General features: G+C 42.2%; 1 long non-coding RNA gene across 1 annotated transcript; it reads left to right on the forward strand.

Annotated features, from left to right (window-relative positions):
• Positions 1 to 7,822: 7,822 nt before the first annotated feature.
• On the forward strand, positions 7,823 to 10,182 carry LOC306823080. The gene is made up of 3 exons (XR_013778978.1): positions 7,823 to 7,901; positions 8,741 to 8,871; positions 10,101 to 10,182. It is a non-coding gene; the product is annotated as an uncharacterized lncRNA (long non-coding RNA).
• The last annotated feature ends 24 nt before the right edge of the window (positions 10,183 to 10,206 follow it).

Consider the following 10,206-nt stretch of genomic DNA (forward strand, 5'->3'; position numbering starts at 1 on the left):
CTTTGGGCTTAGGTCTGACGCTGTCCCTCAATCCGCCACTTCCTCCTATGTACACACGCAGCTACACAAACACAATTCCTGCACAGGGAGTTGCAATATCATGCCAGAGCTCAGGTTTCTGTCCGGGTGCACAGCTCCGGGTTGTGCAGAGTTATAGGATGGGGATGAAAAAGATAGCCGATGTAATATTCTGCCAGTTCGTGCAGAGGTGAGGGGTTATTGATAGGGGCTCTGGTGTTTGAGTGACTGCCTCAGGATCCTGATTTGATTTACAGTTTTACTGCCCATTGCTGCAGAAATAAAAAACCGCCATTGTGGAAGAAAAAAAGTGTCAGACGAGAATGAATTTTATAGCACAAACAAGCTAAACCATCACTCTCTGTCCCGCATTCTTAAGTGACGACAATTCATCTTCAATTTCACAACACAGTTTTCTGCTTTAAGATCCCCATAAAGTGCCTGAGTGAGCTCAAACTCTCCATGGTTGCTGTTGGCGTAGCAGAAGGGGGGAAAGAGTTGACATTTATGGATGAGGCTCTCCACCATCTCCACTATCAGGTTTTTAAGAGTTGTTACAAGCGTGGAGCCCCTCTGCGTGCAGCGTTAAGGGTCCACGCATGGGGGACCTGAGCTGACAACATCTGGGGTGGCTGCACTGTATTCACGGAGGCTTGGTAAACTGCGCCTGTGATGTGCACATCCATCACGGCCCGGCGGCATGCTGGGATCCAGGACGGGGGTGCATTCATTATTCTGACACAGCCAGAGGAGAGCAGAAGAGGAGGAAGGAGGAGGAGGGTGAGGGAGGGAGGTCAGGATTAGGGGAGTGGGGCTGAGTGAAGCTGGGGTCAAGATTAGGGTGTTGGGGCAGAGTGGACGGTGGAGACAAGGCGGGCAAGGAGACGGGTTTAAGATAAGGAGATTTCTGTGGAGTTTTGAGGGGATAAGGCTCCATGGCAGCAGTCTAGTCGCCAAAGAAAATCTCACTTGTTCTTTTACTCTGCATTAGTACAAGAGGATTAAGGGAACAAGGGTTTATGTGGATGATGCAGGGGGGGCCACACTTTAGGGAATTCATTAACAAAACCACATTCAAAAGGAAACTAAATGAGGTAAACACTTCAGGGACTTTAGGTAACTTGGCCAACAGAATTTCAAATATGGTTCACTACTACTACACTACACTAGGTAGATGTTATGTAGCTGCACCTGTTCTTCATGCGTCTCTTAGTTATTTCACTTTGTGTTGCTCTTTACTTTTGAGACTGCTGCTGATAAATATTCAATTGTTCTTCAAAAGTTATTTTTTCTTAATGCTCGGATTCGACTGCAGCCTGTGGCCTCTTTCCTGCATGTCCGTCCCCTCTCTCCCTGATTTCTGACTCTGTCCCCTGTCCTATCTCTATCTAATAAAGGCACAAAAGGCCAAAAATAAACCTTTAAAAAAAACAAATGGCCATCATACTGAACAGTTTTTATTACAAAAATGCTAAACAGCGTCCTTCCAAGCAGTAATACATGCACGCTTTGATTTGTTTTCAAAGAGATTTCGTATTCATTGAACACAGGAATACAGCTCTGTGACACATAAACACATACTGTAAGAACAAGTCAGACGTCTCAGGTGGGTCGACCTGTGACCTTATAACCCAAACCAGTGAGTCTTTGTTAAACATTTGCACCACCTGCTCAAATCCTCACCATCATTTATCATCTTGTGTGACGATTTCTTGTTGAAATGTGAAGAATGTTTCAGGCTGCGGGTTGTTCAGACGAAACCTAATCAGAAATGTCTCTCTGAGCTGACAGAAAAAAAGAGCAAAATTAAAGTAAAACAAAAATATTAAAACTACACAAACACACACACACACACACACACACACATATATACATGTATAAACAGCGTAAAGGAGAAATTATTGTTTGGCGTGTCTGCTTCCCTCCTCCAGCCTGTAATCTGGACCAACAGGGTGTCTGAAGTTTGGGAGAGGAGGGAGCTGGGGGTTAGTGGCGGACAGGGAGGAGTGATGCTAAACATCAAAGTAAAGAGGAGGTGGGAGGGAAGGGTGAGAAGAGAGGGGACAGAGATTAGGATGTTGTAGGAGGAGGAGGAGAGAAAGTATAGGTCAGGAGCACAGCGAGAAAGACAAGAAAACCACAGGTCTGAGCTCATTATCCTGTTTGAGACGTTATCAGACTCTGGTATGTAGACCTTTCTGTTTGCTTGATGGGAGTCTTCATTGTGAACACAAAGCATCGCTGCATGTGGGGTAAATACAGATAACTCCCTGCAAAACACAATAGAGACCTTTAACAGTGAATGAGTTTGATATGGAGAGTTTAGAGGCTTTTTTTAATGCTCAAAGGAGGATTTCTTTATCCCAAATTCCATCTAAAAACTGCCGGTTAGTCCAGTGTGTCCGTCCCACAGACAGTCAGCCAAACCCTCCAATCACACATAATGATTTCCATTTGTTAGCTGCAGGCGGGTCGGGGGGAGTGTTTGAGTCTGTCTCAACACAAATCATCTCTCCAGACTGAAAAAAAAGAAAAACAAAACCTCAAGCCTTAAAGTCAATGATAACTGGTCTCAACTGTTCATCAACAAGATGTTTGTGGCCGAGTTATATCGCTGGAATCATAAAATACGCAGCTGTGAAAGCAATGACAGAAGACTTTTAAAACTGCAAATAAGATTAGAAAATACAAATTCCTTAAGCAACAGATGAAATATCAGAAGAGAGGACGTAATTTAGAGGAAGAAAAAACAAACTGGAAATTTAAGGAGATGATAAAGAATGACAGGCTAGAAGAGCGAGGAGACAATAGGAATAGAAAGATGAAGAAAGAATGAGGAAATGCAGCAGAAGGAAGAATAGGGAAAGATTGACAGTTTGGAGAGAAAGAAGTGGTATGAAGAGGGAAAATATGGACTGAGAAGAAGAGGTAGAGCAGAGGTGTGGAAGAAATGAATAAAAGGTAAGGTTTGAAGATGGAAAGAAAAGGACAAGGGGAGAAGAGGAGGAGCGTCCAAAGAAATGAGGAGAGAAGGGGGTAAGAGGAAGAGAGGAAAGGAGAGAGGAGGGGAAAAAGGTATGGAAATGAAAAGAGAAAAAATGAGGACAGTAAAAGAGGAGGAAGATACAAGTTCACAGTATTATCTCTCTGTTTCACACCCTGCAGATGAAACAAATGTCCACAGCAGCACATCTATTGTGTTTGGCCGGTGCAGCCTTCCCACAGCTCCACTTTTCTTCTGTCCTCCTCAGCAGATCTCCTGAAAAACTGTTTCTTTTTCTTTTTTTCTCTGAAGAAAAGTTTGATCCATTTCTTGCATTTATCCTTGACCTGGGAGGGGAAGGAAGAGGAGGCCTGAGGCACTGAGAGGAGGTAATAAATATATGAGTTTCTCTGTGAGAAGCGGCTGCCCTGTGGAAACGAGAGCACTGGATCGTCACATTTTTCTCCAAACACAACAACGTCTGGCTGTAATGTGTGGTTATTATGGATCACGGCTCTGCTGATTCAGTCATGATCTCATGCGCTTCTGGCACCAGATTATCTTCCAGTCGTTCTAAACAGAATCTCAGGTTCTTATTTAAATGGACACGAGAAGAACAGATAAATTAACTGTCTATTGAAAAACATTTCAAATGTGCAAAGAAGGGGCTTTCATGAAAATACTTTCCGTTTGGAATATTCTTTGATTGCTCTCGGCTAAATTTTGCAAATACAGTCAGTCGTAATAAATCTGAGCTGCCATGAACAATAATCAACTCTAACTCTATCTTATATTAAAAAAAATCTTAAACACTTAAACTGAAAATGCTAACAAAGTAAGCTAGCTATCCCTCTTAAAAAGCTTTTACATTATGGAATAAGATACCTTTTATCACACATATGATTAGGTTGACAAATTAGTTGTACGAAAACAAGTGCATCATTACCACAACTATTTCTACTTTAAGCTTCTTTTGTTGCCCTTTTGTTTTGTGTTGTGTGGTCAGTAGCCGACCGGGTGCAGATAATGTCACTGTATTTGGTTGTCCTGAAGGTTTCATCAGTTTTCCTCCCTCTTTTAGTTATATCGACTGTGTCTTCCATCAGGGTGCTTCCTGTCCTCCTGTCTGTCTCCAGCACCTTGCTAATCAACTTCTCCACAGTTGCTTTTTGTCTCCTCGCGGCTCCTCTGTCCTGCAGTCCTGTCAGGCAGGCGGTCCAATAATAGCTCAGCCAGGTAGCTCAGCCATGTGGAATTTGACATTATGTACTGGGGGCACGTTGGGCCCCCGATGGGAGAGTGTGAGAGGACAGGAGACAGCCAGTGTCAGGGTTTCTCAGAGCACAGTGTTGGATTGGTTTTAAGAACAGGGCTTTCATTGTTTTACGTGCTAAAACACATGAAGGTCTGATTGGATAGGAGGCATTGTGTGAATGCTGATAAACAGAACAACAGCACTGGGACTTCACACTGCATCATTCAACCTCAAGTGGTCCAACAAGAATACAAAGATATATCATAAACTTCACTATAATGACATGAAACTCTCTGTAATAACAGTCACTAAGACAAAAAGACAATTCAATTATTTCTTCTTGACATGATTGAAAACAAAAACCTGTAGACCCCATGATCAATCATTATAGCAAACTATTCTGACAGCATTTTACTTTGTCATTTTCTAATGAGGTCATTGATGGAAGCCAGTGTGATCAACACGCTGCCTGCTTCAGTCATAGAGAGTCCAGTGGCTACACATACTCTTCATAATCTAGTATCAGAATTGTAGATAGATAGATAGATCAGTGTCAGGATAAGTTAAAAGGAAATACTTAAATCGAGCATCAAACAACTGCAATATCTGAAGTGTGGGCTGCTTTCACATAAACACACTGCAATAAAAGTAATTACTAAGATTTTTGCAATTCACTTTTTTTTTTGCAGGAAATGTGTAACATATTTTTTCTGGGTTTCTGTAGCCCCACTTTCTTGAAGAAATGTTATGTGAGTGAAATGATGACTTGTCAGGACTCCCTTGTACTAAGTCCCGAGCGTTGATCAGAGTTGCTGGAAATGTTTAGGTTTTAAACTTTGCCCAGGCTCTTTAAATAGAAAATGAATTATCAACTTGTACACAATATGTACATTTTATTGAACTGTGCAGCAGTATAAACCTGTGAGGAAGTTATGTTTGAATATTTCCCCGAGGAATGTACATTTTAAGAGTTTATGAAAAAAGGTTTTTTTGGCAGATTGTAACATGCTATTCCTTTCACAACTCTCTCAGGCAGTGTAACAGCCAGCTGGAGTTTATCTGTTCACAGGAAACACAGTTGAAAACATACTGTAGGTATGCCTGTCAGATGTATCATATCATACAATCTATTAAACCATGTCTATCTTGTATCAAAGCGGTTGAAGCTAAACATCGAGATAAGCAGATAGCTCACATACATGACGTATGGCTGTTACACAGTACATACTTAAACCTCTGACACTCTCTGCATTCACACTCCCATCCCTCCTCCTCCCTCTCTACGGACCCTGGGCTGGTGGCTGCAGAGGAGGGGGCAGAGTGATTCATGAACCGGGCGGAAGGAATGTGTACAAGCACCACATGTCCTTTCAGTTACATGCTTCACACACACACACACACACACACACACACACACACACACACACACACACACACACACACACACACACACACACACACATAAACACACATGGCGACAGGTGCGACGCTGCAGGAGGGCGTGTGGCACTGAAGGAGGCCCTTGTTATCGTTGGCAGTGGGCTCTCAGCTGTGCCCTGTTGCGCCACTGGAGGCTGTGCGGTCACAGGCTGATGTATGGGCTGCAGTATAGGAACAGACACGCCATCACATTGAGTCGATATGGAGTAACTGTGTAAGAGTGAGTGCAGACACACTCTGCACTCTGTCCAAGAGTCGGAAGAAAAGACTGACCCCAATATGCCACAGTTTTCAGAATAGTCAATCTATTAAGTATCCAAAGACATTGTTCAACGAGCAGTAAAGGATCAGTTCAACATTCAGGAAGTTGAACTGGCACCTCCAATTTCCAGACAATGTCCACTCCAGGACCTCAACTGGCGGTTCCAATCCCAAGTCCCGACAGACTGAGCTACTGCTGTGCCTGTGGGATTAAAGCCCTGATGAGTCTACAACACTTCCAGCTTTTTGAAAGGAAATTAAGTGTTTAATAATATGTAGAGCGGGGAAGAGAAACTGATGAACATGAATTTTATCCCCAGGTGTAAACTGATGTGTTTACAGTCGTCCCCTTTGTTTTCCCTAGCAGGTGGAACCATCACGTTTTAGATCAGTTCTGAAATCAGAACTGATAATACTGCAACAAACTCTGATGATGATGAATATTGATTATTGATATAATCACACAATTTGTGGATCACGTCATTGTAACCTTGACAGGAATAAGAATTTGTTATCATATAATTTGGTCTTTGTCACATTTACTAATAGAGTTAAAACCTTGTGGCCTCTTAGAAATCAACAAATCACTTTCTTTGAGAAAACAGGTTGTCTTCAGAAAAGTATACAGAGAACAATAATGTGGTTGAAACTTCACATCCACAAATTTAATCAAAGTTCACTGGTTCTGATGAAAATGTTAAATAAACTCAGGGAAGAATAAAGAATTTGGAAACCTTTATGGAGGACAGTTAAGAACCACATTTAATTGAAGGTAAATAATAAAATATTGTCAAAATGAGGCCACGAAGAGGTGAGAACTCTTCAGCTGATGAAAACTTTAAATCCACAAGTGTGAGAGTGGAGTGTGTTTCTCAGTCAGTCTTTCGTTCGGGCTCTCAGGAGGGCAGGAGGTTGAGCTGGTGAGAAGGAGGAGAGGACAGGGCCAGGTAAACAAGTCGATCCGTCAGAAGCTCATACTGCTCTGTCCTCTGAGAGCAGATGTGTTAAAAGAGGTGTATAAAATGTACACACTCTTATTCTTATCATATGGAGATATGGTTGTTGATTCTGTGTGCAACATGTGACACAGAGCTGAGTCTCCTGCAATTTCTTTTTTAATGTCAGTTTGTTGTAAGTGCTGTAAACTGGCCAAGAGTCAGTGGATGTCTCTTGGACCTTGTTGAGCCCCAGATTGGGGAAAAAAATAGTTTCAGTTGCTTGAAGTTTTCGTCTTTATAGGCTTGTCTAAAGTATGTACAGACCTAAGCGCAACATTTCACTCAATGAGAAGTTAATGTCAAGAGATCATGATGAACACAGCAAGAGAAAACATGACATGAACTTCTTTATTTTGTTTTATAAAACTCTTTTGGCCTGGTTGTACCAGCAAATGGCTGATTAATCTTACTGTCCATTAATCTAGGAGGATGTTGACTTCAGCTGAATGTCTTAAAAAAAAAAGGATAACTACATGTCTCAAAATACCCTGTCAAACCAAAAATAAACGATTTGTGCACTACCATCATGTCTGCAGCTTCATAAGTATCTTCTTTACCCTAACTTTATTTTATAGCATTGGGTTCTTTACATTAAACTACATCAAAGCAGACTTTCCCCTGGGATTATTTCCCCTGATATTGCTGTAACTGCAAATCTTCAAGTGCAGTGAAATGTTCGGGACCGAGCTCTGAGTCTGTACATTCCTAGGCCTGTGTGCCAGTTGCTGTCTGCAGCTGTGGGGCTGCCGGCTGGTTGATAAATGAACCAATAGCATTCTGGGTAAGTGATGAATGGACCAATAGAGGATGATGGATAACAGCGGAGGGAGCGGGAGAGAAAGGAGAGGCAGACGGTCTCAGGGAGGCACGGAACATGAATTTAGCAGCAAGATGTTAAAATCAAGGAAAAGAGGGAGAGAGTGATGAAGAAAGATCGAAGAGACAGGTAGAGGAAAAGTGTGTGTGTGTGTGTGTAAAGTAATAAGGGAGAGGGGTATAGGAGTGAGAGTGGGAAAGAGCAATGTGACAAAGTGTTAGTGAGGGGAGGAGAGCTGACAGAGGGAGGGAGGATTTATGAGCCGGCAGAATAGTGGACAGAGAGAGAGAAAAGAAACAAAGACAGATAAGACACAGCATTAATGGAAGATGCATTGACCTTACCTGTTTTGTACACTTACGTTAGTGTACTCGTATTATCCTACTGTATGCCTTAAAAAAAACACAAACATTCAAAGCCGACAAACTCTCCTGGCAACCCAGCAAACACATTATTACAAACATAAAGACCATGTTATCATTATTCCAGGATCGAAACCGAAACAAACCGACAAAAGGATTGAAAATGTGTGAGATGATTATGTAGAAAAACAACCTCTTTTGAATCGACCTTTGACGGGAGATGAAATCCTCTGCTAGTCTCTACATCAAAACATTGGAAAAAGCGGGGCATATTTTCAGGTCTCTTGAAGATGTATGCACATGTTTTCATGCGTGTCAAAACTGTCCCGATCCTGTCCTCGCTGGCAAGTCAGAACTCAGACTGGCGTGATTTCGGCTGCCAAGGCGACGGATATCAGTAATAGCTACAGGGTGCAACTTCATGCCACAAAGAGCTTCATCACCTGTGGCAACTTGGCAAGCAACTTGTAAGGCAGTCATGCAGGTTGCTCTCCAAACAGCTCTGTCAACACTGCACAACAAAAGAAGACTGATTAGAGTTGGTGGGGCGTCTGCACACCTGTTCATGCTCTCATATCAAAAAGAATCTCCTGTTTCCATTCACAGGCTGAACATCTTTCAGAGTCTGTGGGAGTCATTAATAGCAGTGGAGCACAGAGGAAACTGAATGGATGGTTCGTACACGCAGCTGAGTGATCTTCCCCGCTGTTTGAAGTGAGCTGATGGAGAACATGTGGGTCAGTTTCCACCTCCTGGAGTGAAGTCTTACCTTCAAACAGAACGTGCACAGTGAGACAGAGGAGAAGGAACAGGGAGGACAATGAGCAGGCAAAGGATACCATGAGAAATTGGAGCGGAAGCTTGAAACATGAAGTTGTAATGATGTGTCGATGGATAAGTTGATGCTTTTTAAAGGCTTCTCGTTTATTTTGCATGTGTTATTATAATCTGGAATATAACTGTTACTTGCTAAGTACTAAGGTTTTATCTGTGACCCAAGGATCAACACTTACAGATTAAACATCATGCTAGTTTGAAAGAATTTTAAAACTGCTTATTAAGATCATAAAGTCAGTTAAAAAACTAAAAACAGCAATTAATCAGGAGTTTCTGGTTATTTACTGGTCTGGCTTTACATTGTATGAGTTGCAACCAGTGCAGTCTTCCTCAGTTGGCTGTTAGAGAGAATTCAGATTTAAGGTTCTCTCACATTGGCTTGGTTTATAAAACAAGATGATATGGATGCAAATCTTATGGAGTCTTGAGACTCCAAACCGTAATCATTGATATGATGTCCTGTCATATTATGAGCCACAATTGTCAACATTCGAATCATTGAAAGACTTACACTGAGACGAAAACTTTTTGTAGAGTTCTTTGACATTATTTGTTGCCTCGACGTCGAGTGACAGATAAAACACTAATAACTAAATATTAACTCTGACCTAACCCTAACCCAAGTTGATGAAACTTTCAATGGGCCATCTTAAGTTAGACTGACTACATGCAGACAGATCTGGCATCATTTAAAGGAAAGGAGCAACCTGCAACATGAGAGAGGAGAAAAAAGAAAAACAAAACAGAGCTATTACCCAGCTTCTCTCAGGGGTTGCCGTGCTCCTGCCACTGTAATGAGACGAAAACAAACAGTAACTGTAACCCTGTGTGTGTGTGTGTGTGTGTGTGTGTGTGTGTGTGTGTGTGTGTGTGTGTGTGTGTGTGTGTGTGTGTGTGTGTGTGTGTGTGTGTGTGTGTGTGTGTGTGTGTGTGTGTGTGTGTGTGTGTGTGTGTGTGTGTGTGTGTGTGTGTGTGTGTGTGTGTGTGTGTGTGTGTGTGTGTGTGTGTGTACTTGTGTGTGAGCAGACATACAGCTCTACATGCTTGTGTGAATCTGCCGCTCTCTCTTTTGTGCTATCAGTGGCAGTCACTAAGACAGGCTGAGTCAGTGTGTTTACTGTTTTCACAGATGGAGCTCTGACACTGTGTGGATAACTGAGATAAATGACTTGCACTGCGGCTCAACAGATGGGAAAAACAACAGCCAGTCACACTCTTACACACAAAAACATACT

The sequence above is a fragment of the Symphodus melops genome (genome assembly GCF_947650265.1).
Source record: "Symphodus melops genome assembly, chromosome: 4".
Lineage (NCBI taxonomy): Eukaryota > Metazoa > Chordata > Actinopteri > Labriformes > Labridae > Symphodus > Symphodus melops.